At 41.3% G+C, this 23,432-nt stretch overlaps 61 non-coding genes across 61 annotated transcripts; all 61 read left to right on the forward strand.

The window, feature by feature from the left end:
* Positions 1-1,249: 1,249 nt before the first annotated feature.
* TRNAR-ACG (transfer RNA arginine (anticodon ACG)) lies at positions 1,250-1,322 on the forward strand. Its single transcript has one exon. It is a non-coding gene; the product is annotated as a tRNA-Arg (tRNA).
* An 856-nt stretch (positions 1,323-2,178) lies between these two features.
* Positions 2,179-2,251, forward strand: TRNAR-ACG (transfer RNA arginine (anticodon ACG)). Its single transcript has one exon. It is a non-coding gene; the product is annotated as a tRNA-Arg (tRNA).
* Positions 2,252-2,579: 328 nt separating this feature from the next.
* On the forward strand, positions 2,580-2,652 carry TRNAR-ACG (transfer RNA arginine (anticodon ACG)). The gene has a single exon. It is a non-coding gene; the product is annotated as a tRNA-Arg (tRNA).
* A 192-nt stretch (positions 2,653-2,844) lies between these two features.
* Positions 2,845-2,917, forward strand: TRNAR-ACG (transfer RNA arginine (anticodon ACG)). Its single transcript has one exon. It is a non-coding gene; the product is annotated as a tRNA-Arg (tRNA).
* Positions 2,918-3,242: 325 nt separating this feature from the next.
* Positions 3,243-3,315, forward strand: TRNAR-ACG (transfer RNA arginine (anticodon ACG)). Its single transcript has one exon. It is a non-coding gene; the product is annotated as a tRNA-Arg (tRNA).
* Positions 3,316-3,507: 192 nt separating this feature from the next.
* Positions 3,508-3,580, forward strand: TRNAR-ACG (transfer RNA arginine (anticodon ACG)). The gene has a single exon. It is a non-coding gene; the product is annotated as a tRNA-Arg (tRNA).
* A 193-nt stretch (positions 3,581-3,773) lies between these two features.
* Positions 3,774-3,846, forward strand: TRNAR-ACG (transfer RNA arginine (anticodon ACG)). Its single transcript has one exon. It is a non-coding gene; the product is annotated as a tRNA-Arg (tRNA).
* Positions 3,847-4,037: 191 nt separating this feature from the next.
* TRNAR-ACG (transfer RNA arginine (anticodon ACG)) lies at positions 4,038-4,110 on the forward strand. The gene has a single exon. It is a non-coding gene; the product is annotated as a tRNA-Arg (tRNA).
* A 192-nt stretch (positions 4,111-4,302) lies between these two features.
* TRNAR-ACG (transfer RNA arginine (anticodon ACG)) lies at positions 4,303-4,375 on the forward strand. Its single transcript has one exon. It is a non-coding gene; the product is annotated as a tRNA-Arg (tRNA).
* Positions 4,376-4,568: 193 nt separating this feature from the next.
* TRNAR-ACG (transfer RNA arginine (anticodon ACG)) lies at positions 4,569-4,641 on the forward strand. The gene has a single exon. It is a non-coding gene; the product is annotated as a tRNA-Arg (tRNA).
* Positions 4,642-4,832: 191 nt separating this feature from the next.
* Positions 4,833-4,905, forward strand: TRNAR-ACG (transfer RNA arginine (anticodon ACG)). Its single transcript has one exon. It is a non-coding gene; the product is annotated as a tRNA-Arg (tRNA).
* A 193-nt stretch (positions 4,906-5,098) lies between these two features.
* Positions 5,099-5,171, forward strand: TRNAR-ACG (transfer RNA arginine (anticodon ACG)). The gene has a single exon. It is a non-coding gene; the product is annotated as a tRNA-Arg (tRNA).
* Positions 5,172-5,230: 59 nt separating this feature from the next.
* Positions 5,231-5,303, forward strand: TRNAR-ACG (transfer RNA arginine (anticodon ACG)). Its single transcript has one exon. It is a non-coding gene; the product is annotated as a tRNA-Arg (tRNA).
* Positions 5,304-5,363: 60 nt separating this feature from the next.
* Positions 5,364-5,436, forward strand: TRNAR-ACG (transfer RNA arginine (anticodon ACG)). The gene has a single exon. It is a non-coding gene; the product is annotated as a tRNA-Arg (tRNA).
* A 455-nt stretch (positions 5,437-5,891) lies between these two features.
* On the forward strand, positions 5,892-5,964 carry TRNAR-ACG (transfer RNA arginine (anticodon ACG)). Its single transcript has one exon. It is a non-coding gene; the product is annotated as a tRNA-Arg (tRNA).
* A 325-nt stretch (positions 5,965-6,289) lies between these two features.
* Positions 6,290-6,362, forward strand: TRNAR-ACG (transfer RNA arginine (anticodon ACG)). Its single transcript has one exon. It is a non-coding gene; the product is annotated as a tRNA-Arg (tRNA).
* A 60-nt stretch (positions 6,363-6,422) lies between these two features.
* On the forward strand, positions 6,423-6,495 carry TRNAR-ACG (transfer RNA arginine (anticodon ACG)). The gene has a single exon. It is a non-coding gene; the product is annotated as a tRNA-Arg (tRNA).
* Positions 6,496-6,953: 458 nt separating this feature from the next.
* On the forward strand, positions 6,954-7,026 carry TRNAR-ACG (transfer RNA arginine (anticodon ACG)). The gene has a single exon. It is a non-coding gene; the product is annotated as a tRNA-Arg (tRNA).
* A 59-nt stretch (positions 7,027-7,085) lies between these two features.
* Positions 7,086-7,158, forward strand: TRNAR-ACG (transfer RNA arginine (anticodon ACG)). The gene has a single exon. It is a non-coding gene; the product is annotated as a tRNA-Arg (tRNA).
* A 193-nt stretch (positions 7,159-7,351) lies between these two features.
* Positions 7,352-7,424, forward strand: TRNAR-ACG (transfer RNA arginine (anticodon ACG)). Its single transcript has one exon. It is a non-coding gene; the product is annotated as a tRNA-Arg (tRNA).
* Positions 7,425-8,544: 1,120 nt separating this feature from the next.
* Positions 8,545-8,617, forward strand: TRNAR-ACG (transfer RNA arginine (anticodon ACG)). Its single transcript has one exon. It is a non-coding gene; the product is annotated as a tRNA-Arg (tRNA).
* Positions 8,618-8,676: 59 nt separating this feature from the next.
* Positions 8,677-8,749, forward strand: TRNAR-ACG (transfer RNA arginine (anticodon ACG)). Its single transcript has one exon. It is a non-coding gene; the product is annotated as a tRNA-Arg (tRNA).
* Positions 8,750-8,942: 193 nt separating this feature from the next.
* TRNAR-ACG (transfer RNA arginine (anticodon ACG)) lies at positions 8,943-9,015 on the forward strand. The gene has a single exon. It is a non-coding gene; the product is annotated as a tRNA-Arg (tRNA).
* A 1,120-nt stretch (positions 9,016-10,135) lies between these two features.
* Positions 10,136-10,208, forward strand: TRNAR-ACG (transfer RNA arginine (anticodon ACG)). The gene has a single exon. It is a non-coding gene; the product is annotated as a tRNA-Arg (tRNA).
* Positions 10,209-10,401: 193 nt separating this feature from the next.
* Positions 10,402-10,474, forward strand: TRNAR-ACG (transfer RNA arginine (anticodon ACG)). The gene has a single exon. It is a non-coding gene; the product is annotated as a tRNA-Arg (tRNA).
* A 191-nt stretch (positions 10,475-10,665) lies between these two features.
* Positions 10,666-10,738, forward strand: TRNAR-ACG (transfer RNA arginine (anticodon ACG)). Its single transcript has one exon. It is a non-coding gene; the product is annotated as a tRNA-Arg (tRNA).
* A 194-nt stretch (positions 10,739-10,932) lies between these two features.
* On the forward strand, positions 10,933-11,005 carry TRNAR-ACG (transfer RNA arginine (anticodon ACG)). Its single transcript has one exon. It is a non-coding gene; the product is annotated as a tRNA-Arg (tRNA).
* A 59-nt stretch (positions 11,006-11,064) lies between these two features.
* TRNAR-ACG (transfer RNA arginine (anticodon ACG)) lies at positions 11,065-11,137 on the forward strand. The gene has a single exon. It is a non-coding gene; the product is annotated as a tRNA-Arg (tRNA).
* A 60-nt stretch (positions 11,138-11,197) lies between these two features.
* TRNAR-ACG (transfer RNA arginine (anticodon ACG)) lies at positions 11,198-11,270 on the forward strand. Its single transcript has one exon. It is a non-coding gene; the product is annotated as a tRNA-Arg (tRNA).
* Positions 11,271-11,725: 455 nt separating this feature from the next.
* TRNAR-ACG (transfer RNA arginine (anticodon ACG)) lies at positions 11,726-11,798 on the forward strand. The gene has a single exon. It is a non-coding gene; the product is annotated as a tRNA-Arg (tRNA).
* A 193-nt stretch (positions 11,799-11,991) lies between these two features.
* On the forward strand, positions 11,992-12,064 carry TRNAR-ACG (transfer RNA arginine (anticodon ACG)). The gene has a single exon. It is a non-coding gene; the product is annotated as a tRNA-Arg (tRNA).
* A 59-nt stretch (positions 12,065-12,123) lies between these two features.
* On the forward strand, positions 12,124-12,196 carry TRNAR-ACG (transfer RNA arginine (anticodon ACG)). The gene has a single exon. It is a non-coding gene; the product is annotated as a tRNA-Arg (tRNA).
* Positions 12,197-12,256: 60 nt separating this feature from the next.
* TRNAR-ACG (transfer RNA arginine (anticodon ACG)) lies at positions 12,257-12,329 on the forward strand. Its single transcript has one exon. It is a non-coding gene; the product is annotated as a tRNA-Arg (tRNA).
* A 458-nt stretch (positions 12,330-12,787) lies between these two features.
* Positions 12,788-12,860, forward strand: TRNAR-ACG (transfer RNA arginine (anticodon ACG)). Its single transcript has one exon. It is a non-coding gene; the product is annotated as a tRNA-Arg (tRNA).
* Positions 12,861-12,919: 59 nt separating this feature from the next.
* TRNAR-ACG (transfer RNA arginine (anticodon ACG)) lies at positions 12,920-12,992 on the forward strand. The gene has a single exon. It is a non-coding gene; the product is annotated as a tRNA-Arg (tRNA).
* A 61-nt stretch (positions 12,993-13,053) lies between these two features.
* TRNAR-ACG (transfer RNA arginine (anticodon ACG)) lies at positions 13,054-13,126 on the forward strand. The gene has a single exon. It is a non-coding gene; the product is annotated as a tRNA-Arg (tRNA).
* A 59-nt stretch (positions 13,127-13,185) lies between these two features.
* On the forward strand, positions 13,186-13,258 carry TRNAR-ACG (transfer RNA arginine (anticodon ACG)). Its single transcript has one exon. It is a non-coding gene; the product is annotated as a tRNA-Arg (tRNA).
* A 1,123-nt stretch (positions 13,259-14,381) lies between these two features.
* On the forward strand, positions 14,382-14,454 carry TRNAR-ACG (transfer RNA arginine (anticodon ACG)). The gene has a single exon. It is a non-coding gene; the product is annotated as a tRNA-Arg (tRNA).
* Positions 14,455-14,513: 59 nt separating this feature from the next.
* On the forward strand, positions 14,514-14,586 carry TRNAR-ACG (transfer RNA arginine (anticodon ACG)). The gene has a single exon. It is a non-coding gene; the product is annotated as a tRNA-Arg (tRNA).
* A 326-nt stretch (positions 14,587-14,912) lies between these two features.
* On the forward strand, positions 14,913-14,985 carry TRNAR-ACG (transfer RNA arginine (anticodon ACG)). Its single transcript has one exon. It is a non-coding gene; the product is annotated as a tRNA-Arg (tRNA).
* Positions 14,986-15,044: 59 nt separating this feature from the next.
* TRNAR-ACG (transfer RNA arginine (anticodon ACG)) lies at positions 15,045-15,117 on the forward strand. The gene has a single exon. It is a non-coding gene; the product is annotated as a tRNA-Arg (tRNA).
* A 192-nt stretch (positions 15,118-15,309) lies between these two features.
* On the forward strand, positions 15,310-15,382 carry TRNAR-ACG (transfer RNA arginine (anticodon ACG)). The gene has a single exon. It is a non-coding gene; the product is annotated as a tRNA-Arg (tRNA).
* A 325-nt stretch (positions 15,383-15,707) lies between these two features.
* Positions 15,708-15,780, forward strand: TRNAR-ACG (transfer RNA arginine (anticodon ACG)). The gene has a single exon. It is a non-coding gene; the product is annotated as a tRNA-Arg (tRNA).
* Positions 15,781-15,972: 192 nt separating this feature from the next.
* TRNAR-ACG (transfer RNA arginine (anticodon ACG)) lies at positions 15,973-16,045 on the forward strand. Its single transcript has one exon. It is a non-coding gene; the product is annotated as a tRNA-Arg (tRNA).
* A 725-nt stretch (positions 16,046-16,770) lies between these two features.
* Positions 16,771-16,843, forward strand: TRNAR-ACG (transfer RNA arginine (anticodon ACG)). Its single transcript has one exon. It is a non-coding gene; the product is annotated as a tRNA-Arg (tRNA).
* Positions 16,844-17,036: 193 nt separating this feature from the next.
* TRNAR-ACG (transfer RNA arginine (anticodon ACG)) lies at positions 17,037-17,109 on the forward strand. Its single transcript has one exon. It is a non-coding gene; the product is annotated as a tRNA-Arg (tRNA).
* Positions 17,110-17,434: 325 nt separating this feature from the next.
* Positions 17,435-17,507, forward strand: TRNAR-ACG (transfer RNA arginine (anticodon ACG)). The gene has a single exon. It is a non-coding gene; the product is annotated as a tRNA-Arg (tRNA).
* Positions 17,508-18,363: 856 nt separating this feature from the next.
* TRNAR-ACG (transfer RNA arginine (anticodon ACG)) lies at positions 18,364-18,436 on the forward strand. Its single transcript has one exon. It is a non-coding gene; the product is annotated as a tRNA-Arg (tRNA).
* Positions 18,437-18,629: 193 nt separating this feature from the next.
* Positions 18,630-18,702, forward strand: TRNAR-ACG (transfer RNA arginine (anticodon ACG)). The gene has a single exon. It is a non-coding gene; the product is annotated as a tRNA-Arg (tRNA).
* Positions 18,703-19,422: 720 nt separating this feature from the next.
* Positions 19,423-19,495, forward strand: TRNAR-ACG (transfer RNA arginine (anticodon ACG)). The gene has a single exon. It is a non-coding gene; the product is annotated as a tRNA-Arg (tRNA).
* Positions 19,496-19,688: 193 nt separating this feature from the next.
* TRNAR-ACG (transfer RNA arginine (anticodon ACG)) lies at positions 19,689-19,761 on the forward strand. Its single transcript has one exon. It is a non-coding gene; the product is annotated as a tRNA-Arg (tRNA).
* A 325-nt stretch (positions 19,762-20,086) lies between these two features.
* On the forward strand, positions 20,087-20,159 carry TRNAR-ACG (transfer RNA arginine (anticodon ACG)). The gene has a single exon. It is a non-coding gene; the product is annotated as a tRNA-Arg (tRNA).
* A 455-nt stretch (positions 20,160-20,614) lies between these two features.
* On the forward strand, positions 20,615-20,687 carry TRNAR-ACG (transfer RNA arginine (anticodon ACG)). The gene has a single exon. It is a non-coding gene; the product is annotated as a tRNA-Arg (tRNA).
* Positions 20,688-21,012: 325 nt separating this feature from the next.
* Positions 21,013-21,085, forward strand: TRNAR-ACG (transfer RNA arginine (anticodon ACG)). Its single transcript has one exon. It is a non-coding gene; the product is annotated as a tRNA-Arg (tRNA).
* Positions 21,086-21,278: 193 nt separating this feature from the next.
* On the forward strand, positions 21,279-21,351 carry TRNAR-ACG (transfer RNA arginine (anticodon ACG)). Its single transcript has one exon. It is a non-coding gene; the product is annotated as a tRNA-Arg (tRNA).
* Positions 21,352-21,542: 191 nt separating this feature from the next.
* On the forward strand, positions 21,543-21,615 carry TRNAR-ACG (transfer RNA arginine (anticodon ACG)). Its single transcript has one exon. It is a non-coding gene; the product is annotated as a tRNA-Arg (tRNA).
* A 193-nt stretch (positions 21,616-21,808) lies between these two features.
* Positions 21,809-21,881, forward strand: TRNAL-AAG (transfer RNA leucine (anticodon AAG)). Its single transcript has one exon. It is a non-coding gene; the product is annotated as a tRNA-Leu (tRNA).
* A 190-nt stretch (positions 21,882-22,071) lies between these two features.
* On the forward strand, positions 22,072-22,144 carry TRNAR-ACG (transfer RNA arginine (anticodon ACG)). Its single transcript has one exon. It is a non-coding gene; the product is annotated as a tRNA-Arg (tRNA).
* Positions 22,145-22,337: 193 nt separating this feature from the next.
* TRNAL-AAG (transfer RNA leucine (anticodon AAG)) lies at positions 22,338-22,410 on the forward strand. The gene has a single exon. It is a non-coding gene; the product is annotated as a tRNA-Leu (tRNA).
* A 192-nt stretch (positions 22,411-22,602) lies between these two features.
* TRNAR-ACG (transfer RNA arginine (anticodon ACG)) lies at positions 22,603-22,675 on the forward strand. The gene has a single exon. It is a non-coding gene; the product is annotated as a tRNA-Arg (tRNA).
* A 588-nt stretch (positions 22,676-23,263) lies between these two features.
* Positions 23,264-23,336, forward strand: TRNAR-ACG (transfer RNA arginine (anticodon ACG)). Its single transcript has one exon. It is a non-coding gene; the product is annotated as a tRNA-Arg (tRNA).
* The last annotated feature ends 96 nt before the right edge of the window (positions 23,337-23,432 follow it).

Below are 23,432 nucleotides of genomic sequence, written 5' to 3' on the forward strand. Positions count from 1 at the left end.
TCGTAAATGAGTTACACTTATTTACCAAAGCCAATAAATTTTGCAAACTTTACCAAATTATGTGACTTTCAGAAATAGCCACTGATTGCAAAACACATACTAACTTTCCATGACCATTTTTGCTAACTACCATAGTTTGATAATCAGATACTAATTTCATAAGGACCTTTAAGCAAACTTAGCCCAGAATAACTATTTGAATAACAATAGTTGGCAAACTTAAGCGATACTTCCAATTTCCTAACAAAAAATTTGAAAATCAGATTCTAATTTTTTAAGGACTTTCTTGAAACTTTACCCAGACTTCTTATTTAAATTAACGTAGTTTGCAAATCAGATACTAATTTGCCAAGGACTTTTTACAAACTTTTCTCAGGATGACCATTTAAATTATCAAATCTGAAAATATCAGTTTGCCAAAAAGGTCTGGGCAAATTAGTGTGTGTTTTGCAAACAGTGGCTAATTCTGAAAGTCACATAATTTGGTAAAGTTTGCGATATTGATTTGCTTTGGCAAATTAGTATAATCCTCGACACAGATCTGTCAAATTAGGTGTTTGTCGAATCTTTACATTTGCCTCCTTGTAATAAAGTATTTTACAATTTATAACCAACACTTATTTATTTATTTATTGAAGTAGCTTTAGTATTTTTAAATGTAACTGTCATTAAAAGACAATTCATCGCTTTCCCTGTCGCCCAATGATAAATAGTCACCCAAAAAATACTTCAGAACATCAAAAATAAAATCTACCGCCAAAGCGAGTATAAGTGAAATGTAGAGTTCAGATTGGTTAGGTTTATTTAAAACGCTTCTATTATTTGGTTTTCCATCATATTGTGCCAGCGCGGGCTTGTGGCGCAATGGATAACGCGTCTGCCTACGGAGCAGAAGCTTCCCGGTTCGAATCCTGGTAAGGTCGTTTTTTCAGATTATTTAAAATGCTTCTATTATTTGGTTTTCCATCTTAATGTCACTGCGTGGGCTTGTGGCGCAACGGATAACGCGTCTGCCTACGGTGAAGAAGAATCCAAGTTGGAATCCTGGCAAGCCCGTTTTTTCAATTTATTTAAAACGCTTCTATTATTTGGTTTTTCATCATCTGATTACTGCGTGGGCTTGTGGCGCAACGGATAATGCGTCTGCCTACGGAGCAGAAGATTACACGTTCGAATCCTGGCAAGCTCGTTTTTAACGTTTTTTTAAAACGCTTCTATTATTTGGTTTTTCATCATTTGCTTACTGCGTGGGCTTGTGGCGCAATGGATAACGCGTCTGCCTACGGAGCAGAAGATTCCAGGTTCGAGTCCTGGCAGGCTCGTTTCTTCACATTATTTAAAACGCTTCTATTATTTGGTTTTCCATCATAGTGTTACTTTAAGGGCTTGTGGCGCAATGGATAACGCGTCTGCCTACGGAGTAGAAGATTCCAGGTTCAAATCCTGGCAAGTTGGTTTTTTCAGTTTATTTAAAATGCTTCTATTATTTTGTTTTCCATCATACAGTAACTGCAAGGGTTTGTGGCGCAACGGATAACGCGTCTGCCTACGGAGCAGAAGATTACAGGTTAGAATCCTGGCAGGCTCGTTATAAAGTTTATTTAAAACGCTTCTATTATATGGTTTTTCATCATTTGGTTACTGCGTGGGCTTGTGGTGCAACGGATGACGCGTCTGCCTACGGAGCAGAAGATTCCAGGTTCGAATCATGGCAAGTTCGTTTTTTCCGTTTATTTAAAATGCCTCTATTATTTGGTTTTTCATCATATGTTAACGGCAAGAGTTTGTGGCGCAATGGATTACGCGTCTGCCTACGGAGCAGAAGATTCCAGGTTCGAATCCTTGAGAGCTCGTTCTTCCTGTTTATTTAAAATGCTTCTATTATTTTGTTTTCCATCATACAGTAACTGCAAGGGTTTGTGGCGCAACGGATAACGAGTCTGCCTACGGAGCAGAAGAATCCAGGTTCGAATCCTGGCGAGCTCGTTATAAAGTTTATTTAAAACGCTTCTATTATATGGTTTTTCATCATTTGGTTACTGCGTGGGCTTGTGGTGCAACGGATGACGCGTCTGCCTACGGAGCAGAAGATTCCAGGTTCGAATCATGGCAAGTTCGTTTTTTCCGTTTATTTAAAATGCCTCTATTATTTGGTTTTTCATCATATGTTAACGGCAAGGGTTTGTGGCGCAATGGATTACGCGTCTGCCTACGGAGCAGGAGATTCCAGGTTCGAATCCTGGCAAGCTCGTTTTAAAGTTTATTTAAAAAGCTTCTATTATTTGGTTTTCCATCATATTCTTACTGAGAGAGCTTGTGGCGCAATGGATAACGCGTCTGCCTACGGAGTAGAAGATTCCAAGTTCGTATCCTGGCAAGCTCGTTTTTTCAATTTATTTAAAACGCTTCTTTATTATTTGGTTTTCCATCATATTTTAACTGCAAGGGTTTGTGGCGCAACGGATAACGCGTCTGCCTACGGAGCAGACGATTCCAGGTCCGAATCCTGGCAAGCTCGTTTATAACGTTTTTTTTAAAACGCTTCTATTATTTGGTGTTCCGTCATATTGTTACTGCAAGGGCTTGTGGCGCAATGGATAACGCGTCTGCCTACGGAGCAGAAGATTCCAGGTTCGAGTCCTGGCAGGCTCGTTTTTTCAGTTTATTTTAAAAAATTCTTTTATTTGGTTTTCCATCATATATTAACGTAAGGGCTTGTGGTGCAACGGATAACGCGTCTGCCTACGGAGCAGAAGATTACCGGTTCGAGTCCTGGCAAGCTCACTTTTAACGTTTATTTAAAACACTTCTAATTTTTGATTTTCCATCATATTGTTACTGCAAGGGCTTGTGGCGCAATGGATAACGCGTCTGCCTACGGAGCAGAAGATTTCAAGTTCGAATCCTGGCAAGCTCATTTTTAAAGTTTATTTAAAACGCTTCTATTATATGGTTTTTCATCATTCGGTTACTGCGTGGGCTTGTGGTGCAACGGATAACGCGTCTGCCTACGGAGCAGAAGATAACAGATTCGAATCCTGGCAATCACGTTTTTTCAGTTTATTTAAAAAGCTTCTATTATTTGGTTTTCCATCACATTGTTACTGCAAGGGCTTTTGGCGCAAAGGATAACGCGTCTGCCTACGGAGCAGAAGATTCTAGGTTCGAACCCTGGCAAGTTGGGTTTTTCAGTTTATTTAAAACGCTTCTATTATGTGGTTTTTCATAATATTGTTACTGCAGGGCTTGTGGCGCAACGGATAACGCGTCTGCCTACGGAGCAGAAGATTCCAGGTTCGAATCCTGGCACGCTCGTTTTTAAAGTTAATTTAAAATGCTTCTATTATTTGGTTTTTCATCATATTGTTTCTGCGTGGGCTTGTGGCGCAACGGATAACGTGTATGCCTACGGAGCAGAAGATTCCAGGTTCGCATCCTGGCAAGTTCGTTTTTTCAGTTTATTTAAAAAGCTTCTATTATTTGGTTTTTCATCATATTGTCACTGCAGGGCTTGTGGCGCAACGGATAACGCGTCTGCCTACGGAACAGAAGATTCCAGGTTCGAATCCTGGCAAGCTCGTTTTTAAAGTTTATTTAAAATGCTTCTATTATTTGGTTTTCCATCATATTGTTACTGTGAGAGCTTGTGGCGCAATGGATAACGCGTCTGCCTACGGAGTAGAAAATTCCAAGTTCGTATCCTGGCAAGGTCATTTTTTCAATTTATTTAAAACGCTTCTATTATTAGGTTTTCCATCAAATTTTAACTGCAAGGGTTTGTGGCGCAACGGATAACGCGTCTGCCTACGGAGCAGAAGATTCCAGGTTCGAATCCTGTCAAGCTCGTATTAAAGTTTATTTAAAACGCTTCTATTATTTGGTTTTCCATCACATTGTTACTGCAAGGGCTTTTGGCGCAAAGGATAACGCGTCTGCCTACGGAGCAGAAGATTCTAGGTTCGAACCCTGGCAAGTTGGGTTTTTCAGTTTATTTAAAACGCTTCTATTATGTGGTTTTTCATAATATTGTTACTGCAGGGCTTGTGGCGCAACGGATAACGCGTCTGCCTACGGAGCAGAAGATTCCAGGTTCGAATCCTGGCACGCTCGTTTTTAAAGTTAATTTAAAATGCTTCTATTATTTGGTTTTTCATCATATTGTTTCTGCGTGGGCTTGTGGCGCAACGGATAACGTGTATGCCTACGGAGCAGAAGATTCCAGGTTCGCATCCTGGCAAGTTCGTTTTTTCAGTTTATTTAAAAAGCTTCTATTATTTGGTTTTTCATCATATTGTCACTGCAGGGCTTGTGGCGCAACGGATAACGCGTCTGCCTACGGAACAGAAGATTCCAGGTTCGAATCCTGGCAAGCTCGTTTTTAAAGTTTATTTAAAATGCTTCTATTATTTGGTTTTCCATCATATTGTTACTGTGAGAGCTTGTGGCGCAATGGATAACGCGTCTGCCTACGGAGTAGAAAATTCCAAGTTCGTATCCTGGCAAGGTCATTTTTTCAATTTATTTAAAACGCTTCTATTATTAGGTTTTCCATCAAATTTTAACTGCAAGGGTTTGTGGCGCAACGGATAACGCGTCTGCCTACGGAGCAGAAGATTCCAGGTTCGAATCCTGTCAAGCTCGTATTAAAGTTTATTTAAAACGCTTCTATTATTTGGTTTTCCATCACATTGTTACTGCAAGGGCTTTTGGCGCAAAGGATAACGCGTCTGCCTACGGAGCAGAAGATTCTAAGTTCGAACCCTGGCAAGTTGGGTTTTTCAGTTTATTTAAAACGATTCTATTATTTGGTTTTTCATCATATTGTTACTGCAGGGCTTGTGGCGCAACGGATAACGCGTCTGCCTACGGAGCAGAAGATTCCAGGTTCGAATCCTGGCAAGCTCGTTTTTAAAGTTTATTTAAAATGCTTCTATTATTTGGTTTTTCATCATATTGTTTCTGCGTGGGCTTGTGGCGCAACGGATAACGTGTATGCCTACGGAGCAGAAGATTCCAGGTTCGCATCCTGGCAAGTTCGTTTTTTCAGTTTATTTAAAATGCTTCTATTATTTGGTTTTTCATCATATATTAAATGCAAGGGTTTGTGGCGCAACGGATAACGCGTCTGCCTACGGAGCAGAAGATTCCAGGTTCGAATCCTGGAAAGCTCGTTATAAAGTTTATTTAAAACGCTTCTATTATTTGGTTTTCCATCACATTTTTACTGCAAGGGCTTGTGGCGCAATGGATAACGCGTCTGCCTACGGAGCAGAAGATTCCAGGTTCGAACCCTGGCAAGTTGGTTTTTTCAGTTTATTTAAAACGCTTCTTTTATTTGGTTTTTCATCACGTTGTTACCGCAAGGGCTTGTGGCGCAACGGATGACGCGTCTGCCTACGGAGCAGAAGATTCCAGGTTCGAACCCTGGCAAGCTCGTTTTAAAGTTTATTTAAAACGCTTCTATTATATGGTTTTTATCATATTGTTACTGTGAGAGCTTGTGGCGCAATGGATAACGCGTCTGCTTATGGAGCACAAGATTCCGAGTTCGTATCCTGGCAAGGTCATTTTTTCAATTTATTTAAAACGCTTCTATTATTAGGTTTTCCATCGAATTTTAACTGCAAGGGTTTGTGGCGCAACGGATAACGAGTCTGCCTACGGAGCAGAAGATTCCAGGTTCAAATCCTGGCAAGCTCGTATTAAAGTTTATTTAAAACGCTTCTATTATTTGGTTTTCCATCACATTGTTACTGCAAGGGCTTTTGGCGCAAAGGATAACGCGTCTGCCTACGGAGCAGAAGATTCTAAGTTCGAACCCTGGCAAGTTGGGTTTTTCAGTTTATTTAAAACGATTCTATTATTTGGTTTTTCATCATATTGTTACTGCAGGGCTTGTGGCGCAACGGATAACGCGTCTGCCTACGGAGCAGAAGATTCCAGGTTCGAATCCTGGCAAGCTCGTTTTTAAAGTTTATTTAAAATGCTTCTATTATTTGGTTTTTCATCATATTGTTTCTGCGTGGGCTTGTGGCGCAACGGATAACGTGTATGCCTACGGAGCAGAAGATTCCAGGTTCGCATCCTGGCAAGTTCGTTTTTTCAGTTTATTTAAAATGCTTCTATTATTTGGTTTTTCATCATATATTAAATGCAAGGGTTTGTGGCGCAACGGATAACGCGTCTGCCTACGGAGCAGAAGATTCCTGGTTCGAATCCTGGAAAGCTCGTTATAAAGTTTATTTAAAACGCTTCTATTATTTGGTTTTCCATCACATTTTTACTGCAAGGGCTTGTGGCGCAATGGATAACGCGTCTGCCTACGGAGCAGAAGATTCCAGGTTCGAACCCTGGCAAGTTGGTTTTTTCAGTTTATTTAAAACGCTTCTTTTATTTGGTTTTTCATCATGTTGTTACTGCAAGGGCTTGTGGCGAAACGGATGACGCGTCTGCCTACGGAGCAGAAGATTCCAGGTTCGAACCCTGGCAAGCTCGTTTTAAAGTTTATTTAAAACGCTTCTATTATATGGTTTTTCATCATATTGTTACTGTGAGAGCTTGTGGCGCAATGGATAACGCGTCTGCTTACGGAGCAAAAGATTCCGAGTTCGTATCCTGGCAAGGTCGTTTTTTCAATTTATTTAAAACGCTTCTATTATTTGGTTTTCCATCAAATTTTAACTGCAAGGGTTTGTGGCGCAACGGATAACGCGTCTGCTTTCAGAGCAGAAGATTCCAGGTTCGGATCCTGGCAAGCTCGTTTTTAAAGTTTATTTAAAATGCTTCTATTATTTGGTTTTTCATCATACTGATTCTGCGTGGGCTTGTGGCGCAACGGATAACGTGTATGCCTACGGAGCAGAAGTTTAAAGGTTCGCATCCTGGCAAGTTCGTTTTTTCAGTTTATTTAAAAAGCTTCTATTATTTGGTTTTCCATCATATATTATCTGCAAGGGCTTGTGGCGCAACGGATTACGCGTCTGCCTACGGAGCAGAAGATTCCAGGTTCGAATCCTGGCAAGCTCGTTTTTTCAGTTTGTTTAAAAAGCTTCTATTAATTTTTTTCCATCATATATTAACTGCAAGGGTTTGTGGCGCAACGGATAACGCGTCTGCCTACGGAGCAGAAGATTCCAGGTTCGAATCCTGGCAAGCTCATTTTTAAAGTTTTTTTTAAAACGCTTCTATTATTTGGTTTTTCATCATATCTTAACAGCAAGAGTTTGTGGCGCAACGGATTACGCGTCTGCCTACGGAGCAGAAGATTCCAGGTTCGAATTCTGGCAAGCTCGTTCTTAACGTTTTTTAAAACGCTTCTATTATTTTATGTTCCATCAAAACGTTAGTGCAAGGGCTTGTGGCGCAATGGATAACGCGTCTGCCTACGGAGCAGAAGATTCTAGGTTCGAGTCCTGGCAGGCTCGTTTCTTCATCATATTTAAAACGCTTCTATTATTTGGTTTTCCATCATATTGTTACCGTGAGAGCTTGTGGCGCAATGGATAACGCGTCTGCCTACGGAGCTGAAGATTCCGAATTCGTATCCTGGCAAGGTCGTTTTTTCAATTTATTTAAAACGTTTCTATTATTTGGTTTTCCATCGAATTTTAACTGTAAGGGTTTGTGGCGCAACGGATAACGCGTCTGCCTACGGAGCAGAAGATTCCAGGTTCGAGTCCTGATAGGCTCGTTTCTTCACATTATTTAAAACGCTTCTATTATTTGGTTTTCCATCATTTGTACATCAAGGGCTTGTGGCGCAATGGATAACGCGTCTGCCTACGGAGCAGAAGATTCCTGGTTTGGATCCTTTCAAGCTCGTTTTTAAAGTTTATTTAAAACGCTTCTATTATTTGGTTTTCCATCATATTGCTACTGCAAGGGCTTGTGGCGCAATGGATAAAGCGTCTGCCTACGGAGCATAAGATTCCAGGTTCGAGTCCTGATAGGCTCGTTTCTTCACATTATTTAAAACGCTTCTATTATTTGGTTTTCCATCACATTGTTACTGCAAGGGCTTTTGGCGCAATGGATAAAGCGTCTGCCTACGGAGCAGAAGATTCCAGGTTCGAACCCTGGCAAGTTGGGTTTTTCAGTTTATTTAAAACGCTTCTATTATTTGGTTTTTCATCATATTGTTACTGCAGGGCTTGTGGCGCAACGGATAACGCGTCTGCCTACGGAGCAGAAAATTCCATGTTCGAATCCGGGCAAGATCGTTTTTAAAGTTTATTTAAAATGCTTCTATTATTTGGTTTTTCATCATATTGTTTCTGCGTGGACTTGTGGCGCAACGGATAACGTGTCTGCCTACGGAGCAGAAGATACCAGGCTCGCATCCTTGCAAGTTCGTTTTTTCAGTTTATTTAAAAAGCTTCTATTATTTGGTTTTCCATCATATATTAACTGGTAGGATTTGTGGCGCAACGGATAACGCGTCTGCCTAAGGCGCAGAAGATTCCAGGTTCAAACCCTGGCAAGTTGGGTTTTTCAGTTTATTTAAAACGCTTCTATTATTTGGTTTTTCATCATATTGTTACTGCAGGGCTTGTGGCGCAATGGATAACGCGTCTGCCTACGGAGCAGAAGATTCCAGGTTCGAATCCTGGCAAGCTCGTTTTTTCAGTTTGTTTAAAAAGCTTCTATTAATTTTTTTCCATCATATATTAACTGCAAGGGTTTGTGGCGCAACGGATAACGCGTCTGCCTACGGAGCAGAAGATTCCAGGTTCGAATCCTGGCAAGCTCATTTTTAAAGTTTTTTTTAAAACGCTTCTATTATTTGGTTTTTCATCATATCTTAACAGCAAGAGTTTGTGGCGCAACGGATTACGCGTCTGCCTACGGAGCAGAAGATTCCAGGTTCGAATTCTGGCAAGCTCGTTCTTAACGTTTTTTAAAACGCTTCTATTATTTTATGTTCCATCAAAACGTTAGTGCAAGGGCTTGTGGCGCAATGGATAACGCGTCTGCCTACGGAGCAGAAGATTCTAGGTTCGAGTCCTGGCAGGCTCGTTTCTTCATCATATTTAAAACGCTTCTATTATTTGGTTTTCCATCATATTGTTACCGTGAGAGCTTGTGGCGCAATGGATAACGCGTCTGCCTACGGAGCTGAAGATTCCGAATTCGTATCCTGGCAAGGTCGTTTTTTCAATTTATTTAAAACGTTTCTATTATTTGGTTTTCCATCGAATTTTAACTGTAAGGGTTTGTGGCGCAACGGATAACGCGTCTGCCTACGGAGCAGAAGATTCCAGGTTCGAGTCCTGATAGGCTCGTTTCTTCACATTATTTAAAACGCTTCTATTATTTGGTTTTCCATCATTTGTACATCAAGGGCTTGTGGCGCAATGGATAACGCGTCTGCCTACGGAGCAGAAGATTCCTGGTTTGGATCCTTTCAAGCTCGTTTTTAAAGTTTATTTAAAACGCTTCTATTATTTGGTTTTCCATCATATTGCTACTGCAAGGGCTTGTGGCGCAATGGATAAAGCGTCTGCCTACGGAGCATAAGATTCCAGGTTCGAGTCCTGATAGGCTCGTTTCTTCACATTATTTAAAACGCTTCTATTATTTGGTTTTCCATCACATTGTTACTGCAAGGGCTTTTGGCGCAATGGATAAAGCGTCTGCCTACGGAGCAGAAGATTCCAGGTTCGAACCCTGGCAAGTTGGGTTTTTCAGTTTATTTAAAACGCTTCTATTATTTGGTTTTTCATCATATTGTTACTGCAGGGCTTGTGGCGCAACGGATAACGCGTCTGCCTACGGAGCAGAAAATTCCATGTTCGAATCCGGGCAAGATCGTTTTTAAAGTTTATTTAAAATGCTTCTATTATTTGGTTTTTCATCATATTGTTTCTGCGTGGACTTGTGGCGCAACGGATAACGTGTCTGCCTACGGAGCAGAAGATACCAGGCTCGCATCCTTGCAAGTTCGTTTTTTCAGTTTATTTAAAAAGCTTCTATTATTTGGTTTTCCATCATATATTAACTGGTAGGATTTGTGGCGCAACGGATAACGCGTCTGCCTAAGGCGCAGAAGATTCCAGGTTCAAACCCTGGCAAGTTGGGTTTTTCAGTTTATTTAAAACGCTTCTATTATTTGGTTTTTCATCATATTGTTACTGCAGGGCTTGTGGCGCAATGGATAACGCGTCTGCCTACGGAGCAGAAGATTCCAGGTTCGAGTGCTGGCAGGCTCGTTTCTTCATCATATTTAAAACGCTTCTATTATTTGGTTTTCCATCATATTGTTACTGTGAGAGCTTGTGGCGCAATGGATAACGCGTCTGCCTACGGAGCAGAAAATTCCATGTTCGTATCCTGGCAAGGTCATTTTTTCAATTTATTTAAAACGCTTCTATTATTAGGTTTTCCATCAAATTTTAACTGCAAGGGTTTGTGGCGCAACGGATAACGCGTCTGCCTACGGAGCAGAAGATTCCAGGTTCGAATCCTGGCAAGCTCGTATTAAAGTTTATTTAAAACGCTTCTATTATTTGGTTTTCCATCACATTGTTACTGCAAGGGCTTTTGGCGCAAAGGATAACGCGTCTGCCTACGGAGCAGAAGATTCTAAGTTCGAACCCTGGCAAGTTGGGTTTTTCAGTTTATTTAAAACGATTCTATTATTTGGTTTTTCATCATATTGTTACTGCAGGGCTTGTGGCGCAACGGATAACGCGTCTGCCTACGGAGCAGAAGATTCCAGGTTCGAATCCTGGCAAGCTCGTTTTTAAATTCTAATTTAAAATGCTTCTATTATTTGGTTTTTCATCATATTGTTTCTGCGTGGGCTTGTGGCGCAACGGATAACGTGTATGCCTACGGAGCAGAAGATTCCAGGTTCGCATCCTGGCAAGTTCGTTTTTTCAGTTTATTTAAAATGCTTCTATTATTTGGTTTTTCATCATATATTAAATGCAAGGGTTTGTGGCGCAACGGATAACGCGTCTGCCTACGGAGCAGAAGATTCCAGGTTCGAATCCTGGAAAGCTCGTTATAAAGTTTATTTAAAACGCTTCTATTATTTGGTTTTCCATCACATTTTTACTGCAAGGGCTTGTGGCGCAATGGATAACGCGTCTGCCTACGGAGCAGAAGATTCCAGGTTCGAACCCTGGCAAGTTGGTTTTTTCAGTTTATTTAAAACGCTTCTTTTATTTGGTTTTTCATCACGTTGTTACCGCAAGGGCTTGTGGCGCAACGGATGACGCGTCTGCCTACGGAGCAGAAGATTCCAGGTTCGAACCCTGGCAAGCTCGTTTTAAAGTTTATTTAAAACGCTTCTATTATATGGTTTTTATCATATTGTTACTGTGAGAGCTTGTGGCGCAATGGATAACGCGTCTGCTTATGGAGCACAAGATTCCGAGTTCGTATCCTGGCAAGGTCATTTTTTCAATTTATTTAAAACGCTTCTATTATTAGGTTTTCCATCAAATTTTAACTGCAAGGGTTTGTGGCGCAACGGATAACGAGTCTGCCTACGGAGCAGAAGATTCCAGGTTCAAATCCTGGCAAGCTCGTATTAAAGTTTATTTAAAACGCTTCTATTATTTGGTTTTCCATCACATTGTTACTGCAAGGGCTTTTGGCGCAAAGGATAACGCGTCTGCCTACGGAGCAGAAGATTCTAAGTTCGAACCCTGGCAAGTTGGGTTTTTCAGTTTATTTAAAACGATTCTATTATTTGGTTTTTCATCATATTGTTACTGCAGGGCTTGTGGCGCAACGGATAACGCGTCTGCCTACGGAGCAGAAGATTCCAGGTTCGAATCCTGGCAAGCTCGTTTTTAAAGTTTATTTAAAATGCTTCTATTATTTGGTTTTTCATCATATTGTTTCTGCGTGGGCTTGTGGCGCAACGGATAACGTGTATGCCTACGGAGCAGAAGATTCCAGGTTCGCATCCTGGCAAGTTCGTTTTTTCAGTTTATTTAAAATGCTTCTATTATTTGGTTTTTCATCATATATTAAATGCAAGGGTTTGTGGCGCAACGGATAACGCGTCTGCCTACGGAGCAGAAGATTCCAGGTTCGAATCCTGGAAAGCTCGTTATAAAGTTTATTTAAAACGCTTCTATTATTTGGTTTTCCATCACATTTTTACTGCAAGGGCTTGTGGCGCAATGGATAACGCGTCTGCCTACGGAGCAGAAGATTCCAGGTTCGAACCCTGGCAAGTTGGTTTTTTCAGTTTATTTAAAACGCTTCTTTTATTTGGTTTTTCATCATGTTGTTACTGCAAGGGCTTGTGGCGAAACGGATGACGCGTCTGCCTACGGAGCAGAAGATTCCAGGTTCGAACCCTGGCAAGCTCGTTTTAAAGTTTATTTAAAACGCTTCTATTATATGGTTTTTCATCATATTGTTACTGTGAGAGCTTGTGGCGCAATGGATAACGCGTCTGCTTACGGAGCAAAAGATTCCGAGTTCGTATCCTTGCAAGGTCGTTTTTTCAATTTATTTAAAACGCTTCTATTATTTGGTTTTCCATCAAATTTTAACTGCAAGGGTTTGTGGCGCAACGGATAACGCGTCTGCTTTCAGAGCAGAAGATTCCAGGTTCGGATCCTGGCAAGCTCGTTTTTAAAGTTTATTTAAAATGCTTCTATTATTTGGTTTTTCATCATACTGATTCTGCGTGGGCTTGTGGCGCAACGGATAACGTGTATGCCTACGGAGCAGAAGTTTAAAGGTTCGCATCCTGGCAAGTTCGTTTTTTCAGTTTATTTAAAAAGCTTCTATTATTTGGTTTTCCATCATATATTACCTGCAAGGGCTTGTGGCGCAACGGATTACGCGTCTGCCTACGGAGCAGAAGATTCCAGGTTCGAATCCTGGCAAGCTCGTTTTTTCAGTTTGTTTAAAAAGCTTCTATTAATTTTTTTCCATCATATATTAACTGCAAGGGTTTGTGGCGCAACGGATAACGCGTCTGCCTACGGAGCAGAAGATTCCAGGTTCGAATCCTGGCAAGCTCATTTTTAAAGTTTTTTTTAAAACGCTTCTATTATTTGGTTTTTCATCATATCTTAACAGCAAGAGTTTGTGGCGCAACGGATTACGCGTCTGCCTACGGAGCAGAAGATTCCAGGTTCGAATCCTGGCAAGCTCGTTCTTAACGTTTTTTAAAACGCTTCTATTATTTTATGTTCCATCAAAACGTTAGTGCAAGGGCTTGTGGCGCAATGGATAACGCGTCTGCCTACGGAGCAGAAGATTCTAGGTTCGAGTCCTGGCAGGCTCGTTTCTTCATCATATTTAAAACGCTTCTATTATTTGGTTTTCCATCATATTGTTACCGTGAGAGCTTGTGGCGCAATGGATAACGCGTCTGCCTACGGAGCAGAAGATTCCTGGTTTGGATCCTTTCAAGCTCGTTTTTAAAGTTTATTTAAAACGCTTCTATTATTTGGTTTTCCATCATATTGCTACTGCAAGGGCTTGTGGCGCAATGGATAAAGCGTCTGCCTACGGAGCATAAGATTCCAGGTTCGAGTCCTGATAGGCTCGTTTCTTCACATTATTTAAAACGCTTCTATTATTTGGTTTTCCATCACATTGTTACTGCAAGGGCTTTTGGCGCAATGGATAAAGCGTCTGCCTACGGAGCAGAAGATTCCAGGTTCGAACCCTGGCAAGTTGGGTTTTTCAGTTTATTTAAAACGCTTCTATTATTTGGTTTTTCATCATATTGTTACTGCAGGGCTTGTGGCGCAACGGATAACGCGTCTGCCTACGGAGCAGAAAATTCCATGTTCGAATCCGGGCAAGATCGTTTTTAAAGTTTATTTAAAATGCTTCTATTATTTGGTTTTTCATCATATTGTTTCTGCGTGGACTTGTGGCGCAACGGATAACGTGTCTGCCTACGGAGCAGAAGATACCAGGCTCGCATCCTTGCAAGTTCGTTTTTTCAGTTTATTTAAAAAGCTTCTATTATTTGGTTTTCCATCATATATTAACTGGTAGGATTTGTGGCGCAACGGATAACGCGTCTGCCTAAGGCGCAGAAGATTCCAGGTTCAAACCCTGGCAAGTTGGGTTTTTCAGTTTATTTAAAACGCTTCTATTATTTGGTTTTCCATCATATTGTTACTGTGAGAGCTTGTGGCGCAATGGATAACGCGTCTGCCTACGGAGCTGAAGATTCCGAGTTCGTATCCTGGCAAGGTCGTTTTTTCAATTTATTTAAAACGCTTCTATTATTTGTTTTTCCATCAAATTTTAACTGCAAGGGTTTGTGGCGCAACGGATAACGCGTCTGCCTAAGGAGCAGAAGATTCCAGGTTCGAATCCTGGCAAGTTGGTTTTTTCAGTTTATTTAAAACGCTTCTATTATTTGGTTTTTCATCATATTGTTACTGCAAGGGCTTGTGGCGCAACGGATAACGCGTCTGCCTACGGAGCAGAAGATTCCAGGTTCGAATTCTGGCAAGCTCGTCCTTAACGTTTTTTAAAACGCTTCTATTATTTTATGTTCCATCAAAACGTTACTTCAAGGGCTTGTGGCGCAATGGATAACGCGTCTGCCTACGGAGCAGAAGATTCCAGGTTCGAGTGCTGGCAGGCTCGTTTCTTCATCATATTTAAAACGCTTCTATTATTTGGTTTTCCATCATATTGTTACTGTGAGAGCTTGTGGCGCAATGGATAACGCGTCTGCCTACGGAGCTGAAGATTCCGAGTTCGTATCCTGGCAAGGTCGTTTTTTCAATTTATTTAAAACGCTTCTATTATTTGTTTTTCCATCAAATTTTAACTGCAAGGGTTTGTGGCGCAACGGATAACGCGTCTGCCTAAGGAGCAGAAGATTCCAGGTTCGAATCCTGGCAAGTTGGTTTTTTCAGTTTATTTAAAACGCTTCTATTATTTGGTTTTTCATCATATTGTTACTGCAAGGGCTTGTGGCGCAACGGATAACGCGTCTGCCTACGGAGCAGAAGATTCCAGGTTCGAATTCTGGCAAGCTCGTCCTTAACGTTTTTTAAAACGCTTCTATTATTTTATGTTCCATCAAAACGTTACTTCAAGGGCTTGTGGCGCAATGGATAACGCGTCTGCCTACGGAGCAGAAGATTCCAAGTTCGAATCCTGGCAAGCTCGTTTTAAAAGTTTATTTAAAATGCTTCTATTATTTGGTTTTTCATCATATTGTTTCCGCGTGGGCTTGTGGCGCCACGGATATCGCGTCTGCCTGGGAGCAGAAGATTCCAGGTTCGAATCCTGGCAAGCTCGTTTTTTCTGTTAATTTAAAACGCTTCTTTTATTTGGTTTTCCATCATACAGTTACTGCAAGGGTTTATGGCGCAACGGATAACGCGTCTGCCTACGGAGCAGAAGATTCCAGGTTCGAATCCTGGCAAGCTCGTTTTAAAGTTTATTGAAAACGCTTCTATTATTTGGTTTTCCATCACATTGTTACTGCAAGGGCTTTTGGCGCAATGGATAACGCGTCAGCCTACGGAGCAGAAAATACCAGGTTCGAGTCCTGGCAGGCTCGTTTCTTCATATTATTTAAAACGCTTATATTATTTGGTTTTCCATCATATTGTTACTGTGAGAGCTTGTGGCGCAATGGATAACGCGTCGGCCTTCGGAGCAGAAGATTCCAAGTTCGTATCCTAGCAAGGTCGTTTTTTCAATTTATTTAAAACGCTTCTATTATTTTATGTTCCATCAAAACGTTACTGCAAGGGCTTGTGGCGCAATGGATAACGCGTCTGCCTACGGAGCAGAAGATTCCAGGTTCGAGTCCTGGCAGGCTCGTTTCTTCATATTATTTAAAACGCTTCTATTATTTGGTTTTCCATCATATTGTTACTGTGAGAGCTTGTGGCGCAATGGATAACGCGTCGGCCTACGGAGCAGAAGATTCCAAGTTCGTATCCTGGCAAGGTCGTTTTTTCAATTTATTTAAAACGCTTCTATTATTTGGTTTTCCATCGAATTCAACTGCAAGGGTTTGTGGCGCAACGAATAACGCGTCTGCCTACGGAGCAGAAGATTCCAGGTTCGAATCCTGGCAAGCTCGTTTTTTCCGTTTATTTAAAATGCCTCTATTATTTGGTTTTCCATCATAACTTAGCAGCAAGGGTTTGTGGCGCAACGGATTACGCGTCTGCCTACGGAGCAGAAGATTCCAGGTTCGAATCCTAGCAAGTTCGTTTTTTCAGTTTATTTAAAAAGCTTCTATTATTTGGTTTTCCATCATATATTAACTGCAAGGGTTTGGGGCGCAACGGGAAACGCGTCTGCCTACGGAGCAGAAGATACCAGGTTCGAATCATGGTAAGTTCGTTTTTTCCGTTTATTTAAAATGCCTCTATTATTTGGTTTTCCATCATATGTTAGCAGCAAGGGTTTGTGGCGCAACGGATTACGCGTCTGCCTACGGAGCAGAAGATTCCAGGTTCGAATCCTAGCAAGTTCGTTTTTTCAGTTTATTTAAAAAGCTTCTATTATTTGGTTTTCCATCATATATTAACTGCAAGGGTTTGGGGCGCAACGGATAACGCGTCTTCCTACGGAGCAGAAGATTTCAGGTTCGTATCCTGGCAAGCTCATTTTTAAAGTTTATTTAAAACGCTTCTATTATATGAATTTTCATCATTTGGCTACTGCTTGGGCTTGTGGCGCAACGGATCACGCGTCTGCCTACGGAGCAGAAGATTCCAGGTTCGAATCATGGTAAGTTCGTTTTTTCCGTTTATTTAAAATGCCTCTATTATTTGGTTTTCCATCATATGTTAACAGCAAGGGTTTGTGGCGCAACGGATTACGCGTCTGCCTACGGAGCAGAAGATTCCAGGTTCGAATCCTGGCAAGTTCGTTTTTTCAGTTTATTTAAAAAGCTTCTATTATTTGGTTTTCCATCATATATCAAAAGCAAGGGTTTGTGGCGCAACGGATAACGCGTCTTCCTACGGAGCAGAAGATTTCAGGTTCGAATCCTGGCAAGCTCATTTTTAAAGTTTATTTAAAACGCTTCTATTATATGAATTTTCATCATGTTGTTACTACGTGGGCTTGTGGCGCAACGGATAACGCGTCTGCCTACGGAGCAGAAGATTCCAGGTTCGAATCATGGTAAGTTCGTTTTTTCCGTTTATTTAAAATGCCTCTATTATTTGATTTTCTATCATAAGTTAACAGCAAAGGTTTGTGGCGCAACGGATAACGCGTCTGCCTACGGAGCAGAAGATTCCAGGTTCGGATCCTGGCGAGCTCGTTTTAAAGTTTATTTAAAACGCTTCTTTTATATGGTTTTTCATCATCTGGTGACTGCTTGGGCTTGTGGCGCAACGGATTACGCGTCTGCCTACGGAACAGAAGATTCCAGGTTCGGATCCTGGCAAGCTCATTTCCAAAGTTTATTTAAAATGCTTCTATTATTTGGTTTTTCATCATATTGTTTCTGCGTGGGCTTGTGGCGCAACGGATAACGCGTCTGCCTACGGAGCAGAAGATTCCAGGTTCGAATCCTGGCAAGCTCGTTTTTAAAGTTTATTTAAAATGCTTCTATTATTGTGTTTTTCATCTTATTGTTTCTCCGTGGGCTTGTGGCGCAACGGATAACGCGTCTGCCTACGGAGCACAAGATTCCAGGTTCGAATCCTGGCAAGCTGATTTTTAAAGTTTATTTAAAACGCTTCTATTATATGGTTTTTCATCAAATTGTTACTTCGTGGGCGTGTGGCGCAATGGATAAAGCGTCTGCCTACGGAGCAGAAGATTCCAGGTTCGAACCCTGGCAAGTTGGGTTTTTCAGTTTATTTAAAACGCTTCTATTATTTGGTTTTTCATCATATTGTTACTGCAGGGCTTGTGGCGCAACGGATAACGCGTCTGCCTACGGAGCAGAAAATTCCATGTTCGAATCCTGGCAAGCTCGTTTTTAAAGTTTATTTAAAATGCTTCTATTATTTGGTTTTTCATCATTTTGTTTCTGTGTGGAATTGTGGCGCAACGGATAACGTGTCTGCCTACGGAGCAGAAGATTCCAGGTTCGCATCCTTGCAAGTTCGTTTTTTCAGTTTATTTAAAAAGCTTCTATTATTTGGTTTTCCATCATATATTAACTGCAAGGGTACGTGGCGCAACGGATAACGCGTCTGCCTACGGAGCAAAAGATTCCAGGTTCGGATCCTGGCGAGCTAGTTTTAAAGTTTATTTAAAACGCTTCTATTATATGTTTTTTCATCATTGGGCTACTGCTTGGGCTTGTGGTGCAACGGATAACGCGTCTGCCTACGGAGCAGAAAATTCCATGTTCGAATCCTGGCAAGCTCGTTTTTAAAGTTTATTTAAAATGCTTCTATTATTTGGTTTTTCATCATTTGGTTTCTGTGTGGACTTGTGGCGCAACGGATAACGTGTCTGCCTACGGAGCAGAAGATTCCAGGTTCGAATCATGGCAAGTTCGTTTTTTCAGTTTATTTAAAAAGCTTCTATTATTTGGTTTTCCATCATATACTAACTGCAAGGGTTTGTGGCGCAACGGATAACGCGTCTTCCTACGGAGCAGAAGATTTCAGATTCGAATCCTGGCAAGCTCATTTTTAAAGTTTATTTAAAACGCTTCTATTATATGAATTTTCATCATGTTGTTACTACGTGGGCTTGTGGCGCAACGGATAACGCGTCTGCCTACGGAGCAGAAGATTCCAGGTTCGAATCATGGTAAGTTCGTTTTTTCCGTTTATTTAAAATGCCTCTATTATTTGATTTTCTATCATATGTTAACAGCAAAGGTTTGTGGCGCAACGGATAACGCGTCTGCCTACGGAGCAGAAGATTCCAGGTTCGGATCCTGGCGAGCTCGTTTTAAAGTTTATTTAAAACGCTTCTTTTATATGGTTTTTCATCATTTCGTTACTGCTTGGGCTTGTGGCGCAACGGATTACGCGTCTGCCTACGGAACAGAAGATTCCAGGTTCGGATCCTGGCAAGCTCATTTCCAAAGTTTATTTAAAATGCTTCTATTATTTGGTTTTTCATCATATTGTTTCTGCGTGGGCTTGTAGCACAACGGATAACGCGTCTGCCTACATAGCAGAAGGTTCCAAGTTCGAATCATGGCAAGCTCTTTTTTCAATTTATTTAAAACGCTTTTATTATTTGGTTTTCCATCTTATTTTAACTGCAAGGGATTGTGGCGTAATGGATAACGCGTCTGCCTACGGAGCCGAAGATTCCAGGTTCGAATCCTGGCAAGCTCGTTTTAAAGTTTATTTAAAACGCTTCTATTATTTGTTTTTCATCATATTGTTGCTGCAGGGGCTTGTGGCGCAATGGATAATGCGTCTGCCTACGGAGCAGAAGATTCCAAGTTCGAAATCTGGCAGGCTCGTTTTTTCAGTTTATTTAAAACGCTTCTATTATTTGGTTTTCCATCACATAATAATGCAAGGGCTTGTGGCGCAACGGATAACGCGTCTGCCTACGGAGCTGAAGATTCCAGGTTCGAACCCTGGCAAGATCGTTTTTTCAGTTTATTTAAAACATTTCTATTATTTGGTTTTTCATCATATAGTTACTGCAAGGGCTTGTAGCGCAACGGATAACGCGTCTGCCTACGGAGCAGAAGGTTCCAAGTTCGAATCCTAGCAAGCTCTTTTTTTCAATTTATTCAAAACGTATCTATTATTTGGTTTTCCATCTTATTTTAAATGCAAGGGATTGTGGCGCAATGGATAACGCGTCTGCCTACGGAGCAGAAGATTCCAGGTTCGAATCCTGGCAAGCTCGTTTTAAAGTTTATTGAAAACGCTTCTATTATTTGGTTTTCCATCACATTGTTACTGCAAGGGCTTTTGGCGCAATGGATAACGCGTCAGCCTACGGAGCAGAAAATACCAGGTTCGAGTCCTGGCAGGCTCGTTTCTTCATATTATTTAAAACGCTTATATTATTTGGTTTTCCATCATATTGTTACTGTGAGAGCTTGTGGCGCAATGGATAACGCGTCTGCCTACGGAGCAGAAAATTCCAAGTTCGTATCCTGGCAAGGTCGTTTTTTCAATTTATTTAAAACGATTCTATTATTTGGTTTTCCATCAAATTTTAACTGCAAGGGTTTGTGGCGCAACGGATAACGCGTCTGCCTACGGAGCAGAAGATTACAGGTTCGAATCCTGGCAAGCTCGTTTTAAAGTTTATTTAAAACGCTTCTATTATTTGGTTTTCCATCAAATTTTAACTGCAAGGGTTTGTGGCGCAACGGATAACGCGTCTGCCTACGGAGCAGAAGATTCCAAGTTCGAGTCCTGGCAAGTTGGGTTTTTCAGTTTATTTAAAACGCTTCTATTATTTGGTTTTTCATCATATTGTTACTGCAGGGCTTGTGGCGCAACGGATAACGCGTCTGCCTACGGAGCAGAAGATTCCAGGTTCGCATCCTTGCAAGTTCGTTTTTTCAGTTTATTAAAAAGCTTCTATTATTTGGTTTTCCATCATATCTTAACTGCAAGGGTTTGTGGCGCAACGGATAACGCGTCTGCCTACGGAGCAGAAGATTCCAGGTTCAAACCCTGGCAAGTTGGGTTTTTCAGTTTATTTAAAACGCTTCTATTATTTGGTTTTTCATCATATTGTTACTGCAGGGCTTGTGGCGCAATGGATAACGCGTCTGCCTACGGAGCAGAAGATTCCAAGTTCGAGTCCTGGCAGGCTCGTTTCTTCATCATATTTAAAACGCTTCTATTATTTGGTTTTCCATCATATTGTTACTGTGAGAGCTTGTGGCGCAATGGATAACGCGTCTGCCTACGGAGTTGAAGATTCCGAGTTCGTATCCTAGCAAGGTCGTTTTTTCAATTTATTTAAAACGCTTCTATTATTTGGTTTTCCATCATATCTTAATTGCAAGGGTTTGTGGCGCAACGGATAACGCGTCTGCCTACGGAGCAGAAGATTCCAGGTTCAAACCCTGGCAAGTTGGGTTTTTCAGTTTATTTAAAACGCTTCTATTATTTGGTTTTTCATCATATTGTTACTGCAGGGCTTGTGGCGCAATGGATAACGCGTCTGCCTACGGAGCAGAAGATTCCAAGTTCGAGTCCTGGCAGGCTCGTTTCTTCATCATATTTAAAACGCTTCTATTATTTGGTTTTCCATCATATTGTTACTGTGAGAGCTTGTGGCGCAATGGATAACGCGTCTGCCTACGGAGCAGAAAATTCCAAGTTCGTATCCTGGCAAGGTCGTTTTTTCAATTTATTTAAAACGATTCTATTATTTGGTTTTCCATCAAATTTTAACTGCAAGGGTTTGTGGCGCAACGGATAACGCGTCTGCCTACGGAGCAGAAGATTACAGGTTCGAATCCTGGCAAGCTCGTTTTAAAGTTTATTTAAAACGCTTCTATTATTTGGTTTTCCATCACATTGTTACTGCATGGGCTTTTGGCGCAATGGATAAAGCGTCTGCCTACGGAGCAGAAGATTCCAGGTTCGAACCCTGGCAAGTTGGGTTTTTCAGTTTATTTAAAACGCTTCTATTATTTGGTTTTTCATCATATTGTTACTGCAGGGCTTGTGGCGCAATGGATAACGCGTCTGCCTACGGAGCAGAAGATTCCAAGTTCGAGTCCTGGCAGGCTCGTTTCTTCATCATATTTAAAACGCTTCTATTATTTGGTTTTCCATCATATTGTTACTGTGAGAGCTTGTGGCGCAATGGATAACGCGTCTGCCTACGGAGTTGAAGATTCCGAGTTCGTATCCTGGCAAGGTCGTTTTTTCAATTTATTTAAAACGCTTCTATTATTTGGTTTTCCATCAAATTTTAACTGCAAGGGTTTGTGGCGCAACGGATAACGCGTCTGCCTAAGGAGCAGAAGATTCCAGGTTCGAATCCTGGCAAGCTCGTTTTAAAGTTTATTTAAAACGCTTCTATTATTTGGTTTTCCATCACATTGTTACTGCATGGGCTTTTGGCGCAATGGATAAAGCGTCTGTCTACGGAGCAGAAGATTCCAGGTTCGAACCCTGGCAAGTTGGGTTTTTCAGTTTATTTAAAACGCTTCTATTATTTGGTTTTCATCATATTGTTACTGCAGGGCTTGTGGCGCAATGGATAACGCGTCTGCCTACGGAGCAGAAGATTCCAAGTTCGAGTCCTGGCAGGCTCGTTTCTTCATCATATTTAAAACGCTTCTATTATTTGGTTTTCCATCATATTGTTACTGTGAGAGCTTGTGGCGCAATGGATAACGCGTCTGCCTACGGAGCTGAAGATTCCGAGTTCGTATCCTGGCAAGGTCGTTTTTTCAATTTATTTAAAACGCTTCTATTATTTGGTTTTCCATCAAATTTTAACTGCAAGGGTTTGTGGCGCAACGGATAACGCGTCTGCCTAAGGAGCAGAAGATTCCAGGTTCGAATCCTGGCAAGCTCGTTTTAAAGTTTATTTAAAACGCTTCTATTATTTGGTTTTCCATCACATTGTTACTGCAAGGGCTTGTGGCGCAATGGATAACGCGTCTGCCTACGGAGCAGAAGATTCCACGTTCGAACCCTGGCAAGTTGGTTTTTTCAGTTTATTTAAAACGCTTCTATTATTTGGTTTTTCATCATATAGTTACTGCAAGGGCTTGTGGCGCAACGGATAACGCGTCTGCCTACGGAGCAGAAGATTCCAGGTTCGAATTCTGGCAAGCTCGTCCTTAACGTTTTTTAAAACGCTTCTATTATTTTATGTTCCATCAAAACTTTACTGCAAGGGCTTGTGGCGCATTGGATAACGCGTCAGCCTACGGAGCAGAAGATTCCAGGTTCGAGTCCTGATAGGCTCGTTTCTTCACATTATTTAAAACGCTTCTATTATTTGGTTTTCCATCATTTGTTTACTTCAAGGGCTTGTGGCGCAATGGATAACGCGTCTGCCTACGGAGCAGAAGATTCCAAGTTCGGATCCTTTCAAGCTCGTTTTCAAAGTTTATTTAAAATGCTTCTATTATTTGGTTTTTCATCACATTGTTTCCGCGTGGGCTTGTGGCGCCACGGATATCGCGTCTGCCTGGGAGCAGAAGATTCCAGGTTCGAATCCTGGCAAGCTCGTTTTTTCTGTTAATTTAAAACGCTTCTATTATTTGGTTTTCCATCATACAGTTACTGCAAGGGTTTATGGCGCAACGGATAACGCGTCTGCCTACGGAGCAGAAGATTCCAGGTTCGAATTCTGGCAACCTCGTTTTAAAGTTTATTTCAAACGCTTCTATTATTTGGTTTTCATCATAATGTTGCTGCAGGGGCTTGTGGCGCAATGGATAACGCGTCTGCCTACGGAGCAGAAGATTCCAGGTTCAAGTCCTGGCAGGCTCGTTTTTTCAGTTTATTTAAAACGCTTCTATTATTTGGTTTTCCATCATATCGTTACTGTGAGAGCTTGTGGCGCAATGGATAACGTGTCTGCCTACG

This window comes from Leiobunum rupestre, chromosome 3 (assembly GCF_980474605.1).
Source record: "Leiobunum rupestre chromosome 3, qqLeiRupe1.1.hap1, whole genome shotgun sequence".
In the NCBI taxonomy this organism is placed as follows: Eukaryota; Metazoa; Arthropoda; class Arachnida; order Opiliones; family Sclerosomatidae; genus Leiobunum; species Leiobunum rupestre.